General features: G+C 42.5%; 1 protein-coding gene across 3 annotated transcripts in view; it reads left to right on the forward strand.

The window, feature by feature from the left end:
• BASP1 (brain abundant membrane attached signal protein 1) overlaps window positions 1-14,226 on the forward strand; it is a 51,663-nt gene that overhangs the window by 17,570 nt on the left and 19,867 nt on the right. The window lies entirely within an intron of this gene.

Below are 14,226 nucleotides of genomic sequence, written 5' to 3' on the forward strand. Positions count from 1 at the left end.
ACCACTGCCCCTGCCAACAACCTGCACAACCACGCTGCTGGGTCGAAAGCGGCTTCCTTCTCCTTCTGCCCGTGAATTTGATGGCATGTCTGCACGGCCGGTGCTGGTGTGATGGCTCTGTGGCCACCACCGGTTTTGAGGGAGCTCAAGGCGTGGGCTAGGGTTGCGTGGCAGCGTGGAGCTTAGCAATCCGCAGAAACCGTGCAAGCAGCAGTGGGAATACACAAATAGCTAGCCCACGCTGCGCTTTGAGGTAGCCAGATGACTACCAGCACCTGGTGTAGCTGGTGTTAGAGGTAGGCAGCGCGGTTCTGCGCGGCGGATGCTCGTGTACGAACCTGTGCCCGCTGAGGCGTTGGAGCACGCCAGCTTCTCACCTAATGCAGGTCGGAGTGAAAATCCATTTGTTAAAAAGACTCTGGTGTCTATAAAGGTTGCTGCCTCTGAGAGGAAGAAAGGTGACTCTTTGAGAACTTCTTGAGACGAGGAGGAAACTATATCCGTTTTGAGCCGAAACTCAAGTGCTCATAGTACCTAATCATTGCAGAAATCTAATCAGAGTATTAAGAGCCCCCCGTGCTCTTTCGCAAGGACAAACCTTTCTTTCTAAATCTCAACAAAGCAAGCTTCTAATGTGGGTCAAATGGAAATCCTGTTTATTAAAAAGCTGCTAAAGACAACTAGATTTTTAATTTCAATGGAAGAGGCTTCACTGCGACCCTTGAAGGCATGCCAGTGGAGTCTTCCAGCACATGCCTCAGTAAACAACAAATGAATCACTGAGGTGCTCTAACAAGGATTGATGTGTCCACCCAATTAGAGGAATATAAAGAGCGCTCCCTTGAAATTCTGGGTTCATTTGGGTTGCTCTGCTATTTCCGCAATCTAGCGCTGAAGCATCGCTTCAGGGGTATTGTTGGCCTCAACAACTGGCTTGTGTGCGTTGTCCTAGCTAACAAGTTCAAATTTTGTACAATTATTTCTCCTATGAAGTACTCAAAGAGTGAAATAAAAACCCCAAACCTCTGAATATCAAAGTCCAATCAGTCGCTAGTGTCTGTTTAAGCTAAGAGCAAGATCTTCTCCAAACTTAGCACTGCTACAAGTGTGATTGATAAGACTCTTTAAACACCTGTTTTCAGGGGCTTACAGTTTCTCAATTTTACATGGGTTTAATTTTCTCATGCCTAAAATATGTGCAGTTCTGGGAGGTGAGAAGGTGTAATGCGTCTTGTATGGTGTGGCTAATGCAACTGGTCAGATGGAGCAATGCATGGAAAATTCATTAGGTATTTTGAGACTGTTTCCTCTTTCTCTTGGAGCAATGTTTCTATATTCCATTTTAAGTGTACATGTAACTTGCACTGCTTCAGAATGAATTTCCTCACGTCATCTTAAAAGAAAATTAAAAATTAGACCATTTTCTCACTATACAGAATATTTCTATTCCCAGACAAATAGTCCAATTGTTTGCACAGAACAACACATAAAGTAGCCAAAAGAAGGACATCATGCAGATCAACAATAAAGCAAAGATCCGAGTATGTTTTGTTTTGCAACCAGCTGCTGCCTCAACAATCGTGGAGCCCTTCAAGACTTCAGAGCCTATCTTGCAGGTACTATTTAAGGATTCACTCTGACAAAGTGTGGTGGCAATTTGAAATTCCCTGACCATGCTCCCAGGAAAAAGAAGGAATCATGTTATTATGTCTTAAGATAGTTAGATACCAGCACCTGAAATTTCATTTCCTAGACCACAGATAAAACCCTGACATTTTTAGCAAATTGCCTAGGCCAAGCAATAAATCATTACAAACCAGCTGATTAAGATATTCAGCTAATTGTTACAGTGGATGCTTTAACTCCTCCCTTCTTGTTGCTTCTTTCTATCCCTTCAATGTGACGTGGGTATTAGTAGGGGATTGTAATTTAGCTGTGGTTAGCAGCTGTTTGAATTCAACTACAATTATATGCCTGGGTTGTATGGTGTTTTGAAGTCTTAGCTCACCATGTGTGAAGGTCCTTACAACAGAGGGCTAGTAGTGCTCTGAAACGCATCATTATTACGTAAAAAAAGATTTTGCTCTGTTCTGTAGTTTTAATAAAAATTGAAAACATAGTGTTGTAGTTCTCACCGAGTAGCTTAAGAAACAAACTTAAATGCCTAAATTAAAAGCCTTGACATCTACCACTGGGGGAGAAAGCCAAGCTCCTCAGTGCTCCTAACTGTCCACTGAAGATAATTAGCTGGCTGTACTTGGACATGGTTATCATAACTCAGATACGACAGATGAAAACAATCTGAGGATTTCTTTGAAGCAAAGTAAAGATGAGAAGTGTGAGTTAGAAACAGGTTCTGGGAGGTGCTGCCTTTCCTCTTTGTATGGCCAGAATCCTGATATACCATGTGTTCAGTGAAGCTGTGCATGATATTTCAAAAAGTTATAGATACTGAAGATTGATTTAAGCCAAATTTACTGGAGCCAGTAACTTCAAACTCAGCTTTGTGCTGTCTTTTAAGCCAGGGAACATTCCTAACTTGTCTTTTGCCAATTCCTGATTTTTCATACCCAACAAGACTTTATTTTATTAATAGATTGGCTGTGTTGGGGATGATTTGATCTCTTATTTCCACTGTTTACGTAATCGAGTCACTGACCCACTGTGGAAATTCAGTAGCAGGCAGCTGTGATACAGAGTGTATGTGCCTTATGTCACTGACCTTCGTGTCCATAAACTTAAAAGCTGCTGCCTGGCCATGACTCTCCTTGCCAAATCTGCCTGCTTGCCAAGTCCTTGAGGACATAAAAGAATTGATGTGTTTTCTTAAAATTGAGGATTTTTTTTGGTGAGGCTTTCCCATTAGAGTGGAAAAAAAGAAAAAAAAGCAGCACAGTAAAAATATTCTGGAATTACTTCAAAAAGTATCCCACTACAGTAGTGAGTGAGACCTCTGTATTTAAAATAACCTTAATGGAGTTAAATACTAGAGTGAATGGAAAAACAGATGAACCCTCTGCTTGTATTTAATCCGTTGCTTTCTGCCAGTACATATTTTTTTTTGCAGTGCTGGCGACTGTTTCACCTCTGCTCCTCTTGGGCAACTGCTTTGGGGTTGGGCCAACGTAATGGACAATTCCTCATTAGCTCAGATAATGGGAAAGGCAAAAACACAGATGAGGAAGGCTGGGTAGAGAGAAGTTTGATTGTACAAAACTCCTTGATTTTAACTCCTGTTCAGTGCCAGACCTAATCTAGCTGCCTCCAAGCCCTCCTGAATCTTGACCCCACCTTTGTCAGCCCTTTGGGAGGCAGCGTGCAGGCACAGACACTTACTCTTGCTCGCTATGGAGATTGGAACAAAGACGAAAATCTGTTGGTATGAATTAAGGATTGCCTTGCTGCCTTGAACAATCTCCTTCCTCTTTTATCTTCCTCCTCCCCCCCCGAGCCCCTCCACCCCCTGAACTCCAAACCCAAACGAGGTAGCAGAGATTGTTTCCAGCCCGGAGTTCTCAGCCCAGCACGTAATCTCTTCCAGTCCCCAACAGGGTGATTTTCCCTTGTTTGATACTTCTGTTTTCCTGCTCTGGGGACGTTGCCCTTGCAGTTTGGCACGATTGTCCTACCCCTTATCACAGCAACAGCCTCTTTCAAAGACATTGATTTAACGTGCAGAGCCCTCTCTATAGTTGTTTACTGGCACAGACATCCCTGCCATTCGGAGTCCCTCTTGTGCACTTTCCTCATCCTTCTCCCAAATCCTTCATGTCTTTGGACCTCCGGGCTTTTCTTGCAGTTGGGTCCCATCCTAGTTCTACTTCTTGTGCTCCCCCACGGTGCGAGAAAATCCCAGACCTCTGCCTGACCATGGGCTCCCCTTCGCGCTCAGCTCTTCTCCTTCTCTCCCTGTGCTCACCCCTGCCTGGGTGCAGCTTAGGTGAGAGCCTGCCTGGTGCTGCCAGGGCCCACGGGAAATACATTTCCAATAGACACGGCAAAACTTGCCAAAACCTTGCGCCAGGGCACAGGATAGTTTGTTCTGGCAGGCTATCTGCCCCGCAGGCTGCCAGCTGGCAATGATTCTTTTGTGTACTTGTAGTATCTCCAACAACACTGGTCCTTCCATACTTTGGGTTTATTTTAAATCCTCGCTTACATGTCCTAAATTTTATCACATCGTTTTTTCCATTGAGGGCTACAGGAGTGAATGGAGCCCTGTAGGCACGCACTAAGTGCCGTAACAAGCGCAGCACGTCCTTGAGCAAGGAGCTCCTTTTGTTCATTGACCATTAGCCACTTCTTCAGTTGCACTGAGTTGAAATTCTCTCCTGGGTTAAGAAATTCTCTGAGGTAGTTCATCGTCCTCCTCCCTGCCCCCCCCGACAGTTGGGTGTTTTGCAAATGAGTACTTCAAAGCAGAAGTCTCATTCTCTGGATTACCTCCTTTGCTGGAGAAAATAATTTTAACTGGCAAACGCTTTCGTTTAAATACTTAGAAAATTTCCTATGTGCTTGGTAGGTTGGAAGTAGTGAATAACTGAGGTATGTAAAATGGAAAGAACTTACATAACAGAGTTTCACAGGCCTGTGAAGAGACCTGAATTTGCTCAAGCCTGCTCTGCTGCAGGAAGCTCCTAAGTTTTTACCTTGCAAATTCAGATGAAAACATAGAAAGTATATCAGACCAGTCATCTCTTCTAGATCAATTATGAACTTTTCCCACTGTCATTTCTTAGGACGTTTTTCACTCTTAAATGAACATTTTCAGCTATCACTTTTGCATCTTGCCTTTTGGGGTACGTTCCTAGAAATTAATGACTTGACCCATATCAGGAACTCCTAATTCTTTTCCTTGCCTTTCCTGGATCACCTCACTGCTGCCACTGTCAATGTTGAGTAATAATGAGTTTTCCTGCAGTCACTTCAGACCCCTCACTGTAAACAGCTTCTATTTGTATCCATTTGACTCTTTAAGGACTTTCTATGCTAATCTGTTGGAGTACACAAACAAAAGAATAAAAAAAAATGGAACTGTCTGAATAAATTTCTTTTTCATCATGATGGCATGGCCAATTCCTCTGAAATAATACTGGTTAAGTATTATCCACATCACTGTTGTACTTTTTAAATTTTATTTTTCTTTATTGAAGACACAATAAAGCTGAATCGCTTAAAATGGCAAACTTCTTTTAAACTATGTCACAGCTACTGAGATGCGTATCTCTGGGATGATCTTCCACGCTCCCTCTCTCATTTGCAGATTCCTTACCAGAATACCAGTTAAGACTAATTGTCTTGCTGAGTGCTAGTTTTACTGGAAAGCTGCAGACCACCTGCTGTTTATACTTGAATCTTCATTACCATCGATATAAGCTTAATTTCTGAGACAGTGATCAGAGACAGACAGTTGGTTGCTTGAGAAACTCTGGAAATATTTATCAAATAATGCTGTGGCACTGATGTCCTTGCAAGTAAAACACCTTCTTTCTCCTAGTGCAGGTGGGCTAGAATAAGTTACTGCATTTCGTACAATAAATGCAGGATGGAAATCATGAGGTTGACTCCATCTGTGAGGTGTTACTTTCTTTCTCTTCAGGTTGCTGCGCTGAGTCTGTTGCTGCAATGGGAGGCCATTGCGTTACTGGGAGAAGGCACTGCTTATGCTGAACGCACCAGAATGCGTAATTCAGATGGTGGGAGGAGGCCTTCTTCAAGTCATGCCAGGGATCAGAGTCTAAAATTTAAGGAGTAAATTTAATGAAGAACAGAGGAAATGTAATCCTGGATCTGGCCTTTTTTATTGTGTACAGTGGAGTAAATACCATAACTTTTTACTAATAAGACTGGTGCCTCTACGACGGAGTGGCAGTTAGTTTTAAGTTCTCTTGCATTTGGAGGATTTCTTTTCCTAAATATATTTCATGTTTCACAAAACTAGTATCTTGGAAGTGTTGAGTTTTGAGGATGCTCACAGTTTACGATTTATTCCCTACTGTTAGCCTTCAGACTGCCTTTCTGGCATCAGAATCCAGTTCACCAAGGTGATTTCCATCTCTCCGTCAGGCAGAAGTAGCAATGGCACTCCTTTCTCTTAGCACGCCTGGGGCAATCCCACAGCAAATTCTCTTCCAGCTTTGTACTTCACTTTTGCAGAGTTCGCCACTAGTATTGAAATGGTCGTATTCATTTGGAGTTCCTGTCTTTGTCTCTTTGCAATGGCCAACATGCAGGAAAGAAGCTTAGGTTTCTCTGGAACTGTGGCTTGTTTTCTGTCATATGGGGACTCTTTGTTTCTAAGTCTTTTCAAGTCAATAGAGCAGGCTAAATCCAGATGAGGTGGGGCCAGTTTCTTAGAACGTTTGGTCGTTGGTTTCACAGAATGGACACACCTTGAAGAAGAGGCAGTCCTGGTCCCCCCGTCATTCATTCTTGCAGAATCTGATGGTAAAATTGAGGTGTGAACCAGTTTGTGTTCAGGTCTGGAAGCAACAGAGTACACGCATGCCCTCTGAATCCTCTTCTCTCCTTGCTTAGGCTTGTACCAGACATGTTTCACACTACCCTGGTATGCAGTTGGAATCTCTTATGTTAAAAGATAAAATTTTGATGATCTCCTACTCTTTTTACTTTTGGCCTCAGAACTGTTACTTGCAGGGCGATGGCAAACGTTTCTGTGCAGCCTTTGTAAAGCCTTTCCTGGTTCGGACTGAAATTCCAATGGTGCCTGTGTGGCTGCTTGTATGGAGAGCTTGTATGGAGCAGCCTGTCTCCTTTTCTGCTGTTAATTCATTCAGAGCCTACAATCATCCCAAATTTGTAGATATTGAGGACTCTAGCAGTGCAACCTGATAGCTAGCCTTAGATGTTTAAATGAGCTCTGCTGCAGTACTTCAAAGGTATTACAACACCAAGGTTAATGATGACCTGGTGACCTACCAGACTCTTATTTAGTTAGATTGCCCAGAGCTGATGCAGTTTTTTAGATAAAAATAAGATTATTTGGAAATTTGCTTTAAAAAGCTTAATACACATGAAGTGTCAACCTGTTTGGGTAACTCATGAAGTGATCTAAATTAGAAAGGACCAGATTAAACAAATGTAAGTTCTTTACTGTGTGTCTCTCTGTCTCTCACTATGTCGCATGAACCCTACTAACTCTACTTTTCTTCCACTTTTCAGCTAGCTTGTATCTATATTCAGCTCTGTATTTGAAAACTTGTGAACTTACAGTAGTTTCACTTCCTGCACAGTTTCTGTCGTCCCAGGCTGGTGTGCGGAACGCACGCCTGCTCTGCCAACGCCGCGTTGTGAAACTTTCCTCTTTCAGAAGCTGTGCCCCAGGGAGTGGGAAAGCTATGTTGTAATGCCAGGAGGGGGGAAAAAAATACCCAGCCTCATCATCTATGAAATCGTCATTTCTCAGAACCTGAGCGGTCATCTTCTCCTCTGAAAAAGGTGAAACTGGGGCCGTGTTTGGATTCTTTTTTCACTTATTTTTGAATGGGAAGCTGTTGACTCATGACACTTGCTGAAGGAGTAACTTTGCGTACGTGCTACCTGTGCTGTACCTTTCCCAGACAGGAAATAAAATTATCCCGACATTAACCGAATGTCTCTGCAAACCTTAGCAATTCTGACCTGACAGAAAGATGGGGTCTGGAAAAACAATTCTCTGCAGTATTTACTTGAGCGTTCCTTCTGTCCACACAAACCAAAATTAGCAATGTCAGTATAGACATTGGGTAGTTATGCCACACATGGATTTGTGAGCTTGCATAAACATCTTGTTATTAAAACTTTAAATATTTACACTGAGATTCTTCTGCCTTCTGGACTCTTCTGAGATTATTTCTGAGCACTGAAGTTGGGGTTTCTTAATTGAGAATATTCTAGAGTTGACTTTTTAACATAAAACTGCTTCAGTGCTTTTCTAATCAATGGTTACAGATTAATTAACATGATATCAGGGCTTAAGCGTTACTTAATCCTTTCACAGTTCTAGCAAAGACTGACCATTTGATTATGTAGCTTTGAAAAAAAGCAGTTTTAAGCAGGACACTGAAGCAAAATTCAGTAGAGCTCCGGGTGCTGACTTTTGCTGGTATCTGTGCATTTGGATTCTGCAACGATAGGGCATATTTCTGTGTAGGGCCCTTAGGAAATCAAGGCTTGCGCTGACTGTTCCTCTTAAGGACCCAGTATAAATCCCTCTAAGTGAGACTCCTGTTGTTTTTGGTGAGACTTGAATTGGGGCATTAAAGCAGAGATCATTATAGTAAGTTAAACTTTAAGCTCTTTTCTGTTTAGCTGTATATAAATATAACAAAACATGTCCTTGGCTTGCCAAACATTATCCAGTTGGCAATCACATGGCAAACAACATGCTGAAGATTAAAAGACACTGTGCTTTAAACAAAACTTTTTGTGCTTGATGCAATATTTCCCTTTTAATTATGCAGAGAACTATCACTGTTAAGTGGAGGCAAATAATTGCCATGAAAATTTGCAGATTTTCCAAGCAGAAGTATTTCTTCAAAATAGTAGTAGGGTAGAAATAGTGGGTGGTGGGAGATAAGAAGCAACCGACTATACCTGATGGAAGGACTGGCTTGTAAATGACTGGGTGCTTCTCTTGAATATGGATCTGGAGGAGCTGCAGACTGCCAAACGTCGCTCATCGAGTAATGCAGTGACAGCTCTCTTTTTGGCAAAGCAGCAATGGCCCCCAGTCAGTGTGGAGAGGGGAACCATGGCATGAGGCAGTTTGTGCCAGGGAAGCAAATTGTAGCTCCAGTTATCTGCAGTGGATCTCTTAATTTCAATACTTTTAGCATAATTCGAATTCATTCAAAGATCAAGCTAACCCTAATTTTTTCCTCTTTTAGAAGTTTGGAGGGAGGTGAAAGAAGGATTAAGTAATGACTTAGGAATTTTACAGTGAACATGGATGTTGGCTCTCTGTTGCTGTAGCTACATCATCCATCTCAACATACAGTAGCTATGGGAACCGAGCTATTGGACCTTGCAAGAGGAATGCAAACATCTCACTGCTGGTTTGCCATTTCTCAGCGTCGTTTTCTCAGAGGTCTTAACATCATTTCCATTCTGGTCTTAGCTTGTTGAAGCCTAAAACTCTAACTGTGGCATCTCCCTCCTACAGAGTCAGTCTCAAGGCAAACAGGTCTCTTTTCTCCTTGTTCTTAGAAGTCTTTCTATCAAATTCTACTTTGTCGACATAGTTTTCTTAGGGTTTCTTCCTCCTTGACTGAGCAAGGACACTGGGTAAAATATAGCTGTAGACAACAGAGGAAGCCAAACGGGCAGGGAATAGCCTCTCTAGCATCACAAATAGCTTCACCGCTTAGGACACCCCTGCGGTTGGGCAGCTTAGTCACAGAATCCCATGGGTGTTGCGAGCCCGAATGCTCTGTTTATCCTGGATCTCAGGGAATACGGTGGTGGTGAGCAATTTAAAAATGCTTGATAGCAGAGCTTATTAAAATCAATAGTAACAATAAACTTACTGTGTTTCAGAAAATGTAGCAATCAGCTGCAAGGAATAAGGGGCATTAAGCAGCTGATCCAAGAAGCAGCTTTGTAAACAAGGAGTGCTTATACTCAGTAGAACCTCTGTATGTATAATACATATATGTATATTTATATGTATACAAATTCTTAAAAATAGTGTAATTTAAATATAGATACAATTGAAGTTGTAACTATTTAGTGCTCCTTTCTACACAGCATCCTGACATATGCTGCAAAATTCCTGTCCTTTCCTGGCTGAAGGATTGACAAAATTAGGTATGTGTGTATTAGGCTACTTTACCTGGGCACTATTAAATGTTGGTGGCCTTGGGGAGGAACAGAAGTACCATAGATATTGCTCTTTCAGAAAGCTACAGGAGAAGAAACGGGGCAGCTGCAGTAGGATACTTACATTGATGAAATTAATGTTCACAGCATGACTCTGTCCAAACTTGGCTTAATACATCGTAAGCGATTTACCAAAGAGAACTGGTATATTCAGGATAAAGCCAGCCACAGTGTCCTGGTTTCTGAGAGCAGAATATAGTTGAGTTTGAACCTCAAGACCTTGATCCAGGCTTACAATTTTTGGCTTCAAATCAAACCAGTAACATCCTACTTCCTAGGAGATGAACTAAAATAAATCACCCATGAAGCCTGGTTCTGTTTCTTGCTTCTATCTATTCTACTGCAAGTAAGATTTCTTATTAAAATCACCATGGATACATCATCCTTATAATCCTGTGAGTCTTTTTCTGGTTGTCTGCTTAGATGCAGAAAATTAACTACCCTTGTGCCTAAGAGAAATGAGCTGCTGCCCCTCTCCCAAAATCCCAAATCAAAGCAGCTCACTTTTGAATCAACTGTGGGCATTTTGACCCAGTTCCACCACAGCAGATGCATTCGACAGTGCTTCACGTCCATCCCAGTGGGATCTCCGTGCTGTGTGGCGTTTTGCAGTAGCAGAGAAATAACACGTGGTGCGGGAAGTTGCTTAGGCATCTTCGGAAAGAGTGGAGTAGCAGTTCAGAAGGAATTGCCCTGACACAAAGCTCTTTCGCGGAGGCCTGTGCTTACTTCAGCAAAAAAAAAAAAGCCTTTATTCAACAACTGGTATGATTGCTATGGACCAGTTGGTTATTACTGGTAAACTGGTAAAATCAGTACTCTGATTTGTATCGGAATGTCTCTGCTGTGAAAATAGGAATGTCTCTGATCTACCCTGTTGCTTATAGGCGTGAATTCGAGTCCCTTAAACTCGGTGACATGCAGTACATTGGGCTACTCAGCTGTCGTTGAGAGCATCTCCTGGGCTGTCCACAGCTGGCTGCTGGACAGGCCGTGATCAGGAAGGAAGGGCAAGGATTGAGGATCCTGATTTAAGTAACTGGAGCAATACTTTGTACATCACCGTACTGCCATCGTTACCTTCCACTGGTATGGCCTTTCAGTAAAAGGTAGCACAAATGCCGCCATATGCTGTACGTGTCCTTTCTGGGTTCCTCCTTAGCAGCACAGATGCGGTGTCATTGTGTGCTTCTCAGCGAAAGAGGCTGCATTAAAAATGACTTCTGTTACTGTTTAACGTACTGCGGCGAATGCTGTGTCGATCTGTAAATCAAGACATTTGTTCTTCATTTTTAGCAATGCCCTTTCCCTGAACTCGTTTAATGAGACAGAGTTGAAAGATGTTTGTATGTTATCCAGCTGGACTGGGCGCACGATTCTTGAACTCTGACTCTTATTACGTTCTCATTTTAAAGTGTCCTGTGTCAATAGAGAGTGGCAGCTATACTCTTAAGGCAGCCTTGTTTCACATAATACCACTTTAATGTTGCAAGCAGCATAATAGACAGGAAAATGCCTGAGACTGGGAGAATTTGGGAATTTCTTTGTTACTGAAGTCCTTGACAGCTGTGTTTCATAAAAGCGAAGGGGCACTGTAAGTGAAGGGGGAGGGTAGTTTATGAAAGGTAGTGTATGAACCAAAATGTGACATACAGCAGAAGGTGACGGTGAAGAACAGAAGACTGGGTGATTTATTATCCCTGTTTGTCACAGAAAACCTGCCCAGAAATCAGTTCCGGCATATAAATGCAGTTTATGTAGTTATAGCAATATAAGCAGTTATAAAAGTAGTTATAGAGGCATAGATCATCGCCTCTAATTTCAGATATCTGTTAAAATAAAATAAAAAAACCTATGTTGCTGAGTAACCAAACTATTTTCTATCTGCTCTAGATTAAACTCAAGCTGAGAATTTTTTCAACCCGTTTAACAATTTTTGTGCCCCTTTTCTGCTGAACGTCATGGCAAATGTGGATTGCTCAGACTCCTAGGTCAGCTCCGCTTTTCAACCCAACTACACCGAATAGCCATTTACCAAGAAGGTGTTAAGTATGCTGCTTTTTTCTGTACATTTTCCTCCTAAATTTCATCTGATGTCTTGCTGGGCCTAGTCGCGTGCATTCAGACCCCGCCACCGCCCCGGTGACACCAGGCGCTCTGGGCAAGCCAGGCGTGTGTCCAGGCAGATGCCGAGCTCCAGTGCTGGAGTTGCTACTACTGGTCTGAGAGAGCTTTTGGTGTTGGCTGCTTCGCTGTTTTGTTTTGGCGTTTTGCTGACGCTGCACCTTTCCTATCTAGGCCAGGACAACTTCTTGCACCCGTGCCCAGCAGCCAGCGTAATGGGACGTTATCTGACTTGCAGCTGTGGCTGGGGAGTACTTTCTGGTTTTTACCCCAGGGAAAAGGAGGTGAAGGCCGTGGCAGCATATCGTTGCTCTTTTTGAGCATGAGAAGGATAGATTTCCTATATATCCTTTTCTCTGGTTTTCTGCACTCTCTTCTGGCCCTCTCCTCCCCTCCCTCACAGTGGAAGAGTGAATCCCCTCCTCTTTCCATCGAGTAACTCCAGCTTCTGCCGTGGGGTCTTTCGCTTCGTGCCAGTGCAGAGGAAGCAGAAAGACGATGCTGACTGGTGCCAGGAAAATGAAGATGCGCAGGACAGCTCGGAGCCGAGGGGCTCTGCCGTGGTGATAGAGAGCTCAGCAGCAATATGGACCGCGCTCACCCTGTATACGGGCTGCTTTGGTTTCTTGGTTAGAACAGAGGACCTCTTGCCTTCTCGGTGTGATGGTCCACACTACCCTGCACCCTGGGATAATTTACTGGCTATTCCTTCAGTGAGGAACATGGTAAAAAAACAGAGGAAAGGCAGTGGGAGGGAGGTGACCTGCCATGTTCCAGTAGAAGCAGATAAGGTGACCTGCCATCCGCCGTAGAAGCAGATAAGAGACGTCCTTTCCTCAGAAATGTTCTAAAGGGAAAGGGTCGCCCTTTCATCCTTTCCCCTTCTCTTGCAAACTCTGTTGGACATAAAAGCAGTTTTGCTCTTTAACATTTATGCAGATTGACCTTGGAAGTAATCAGTGGCATCCTAAAATGACTGCTAATCCCGGGGGCTGCAAAGATATCTACTGTTTGTCTGATACTTACACAACATATGAATAATCAGAAAAGCATAAGCACCAATTTAGTAACCTTTTCCTAGCATTGTTTGTTACACATTTGCTGTTAGACCATGCTCAGTATGGACAACAGCAGTGAGTAACTTAATTTTCTGAAGTACAATAATTCTTTGCACTTCAGTAGCTCATGTTCTGGCTAGTGGTCTTAGTTTAAATCTAAGTTTTAACTCTTCTCGGTACCTTCAACTCTCAGATTCTACACGTGAGCTTTTCTTGGCAACTATGCTTGTAATGTCCAGATTGGTTCCCTAATGCCTTAATATTTTTGAGATCTAAACCACTGCTGTAGAAAAGAATTAAAGTGTAGCCTAGAATGAAAGAACTATTGAACAATTTTTATGCCTCTTTTCCACAGTATGTATTAGCAGGTATATGTTGTTCAGACTCCTAGATCTGCTATGCACTGTGACCCAATGATACCGAATAGTTATTTACAGCTGAGATGCAAAATTCTGTAGCTTCTCAGGGGAAAAAAGCGGTAGGATTGCTTGCATTTTTCTTTTTTCTTTTTGCATTTAAAGTAGAGTTGAAACTTTACATCTTGGGAAGATTTAGGTGGACAGGAATAATAACCTCCTTGAATCTATTGTACCAAATTTATGCTAGTATCCGATTGGAGAGTGACTCTTATTAGTGCTATAGAAACCTCCCAGCAATATCATGCTCCAAGAACAAAAGCACAGCTTGGAGGTGTTCATACAGTAATTGTATGGAAGTGTCTTCATCTAGATATTGACGTTTCAGGCTGTGACTGGTTGTTCAGCCCACAGTGCCTATAAATCTGCATAGTGCTACTCGTATCTCAAATCTTAGCGAGATGAGCAGTGGAGCATGGAGCCTTCCAGAGCTGCAAGGTTGCTGATCTTTCCAGGTGGGATGTTAAATGGAAAATGAACAGCTCTGTGATGTATTCCCATTTTCTGTGGATAACCATTGATTGAAAATGAGCACAGATTGACAGGCTTAATGAAGTTTCCCACATCTGAATAGGAATGTAGAGTGACATTTACTCTTTTCTTTTTTTTTTCTTTTTTTTCTGTGCCTTTCCAGTACCAGATAAGAAGGGGAAAGAATACCCTTTTCTCAGGTCTTTTTACCTCTTTACAGACTCCAGACTTTGTTTCTTGGTAAATTTAATTGTAGACATGGTCTAATGTCTCTCTTT

The sequence above is a fragment of the Haliaeetus albicilla genome, chromosome 21 (assembly GCF_947461875.1).
Source record: "Haliaeetus albicilla chromosome 21, bHalAlb1.1, whole genome shotgun sequence".
NCBI classification, from domain to species: Eukaryota; Metazoa; Chordata; class Aves; order Accipitriformes; family Accipitridae; genus Haliaeetus; species Haliaeetus albicilla.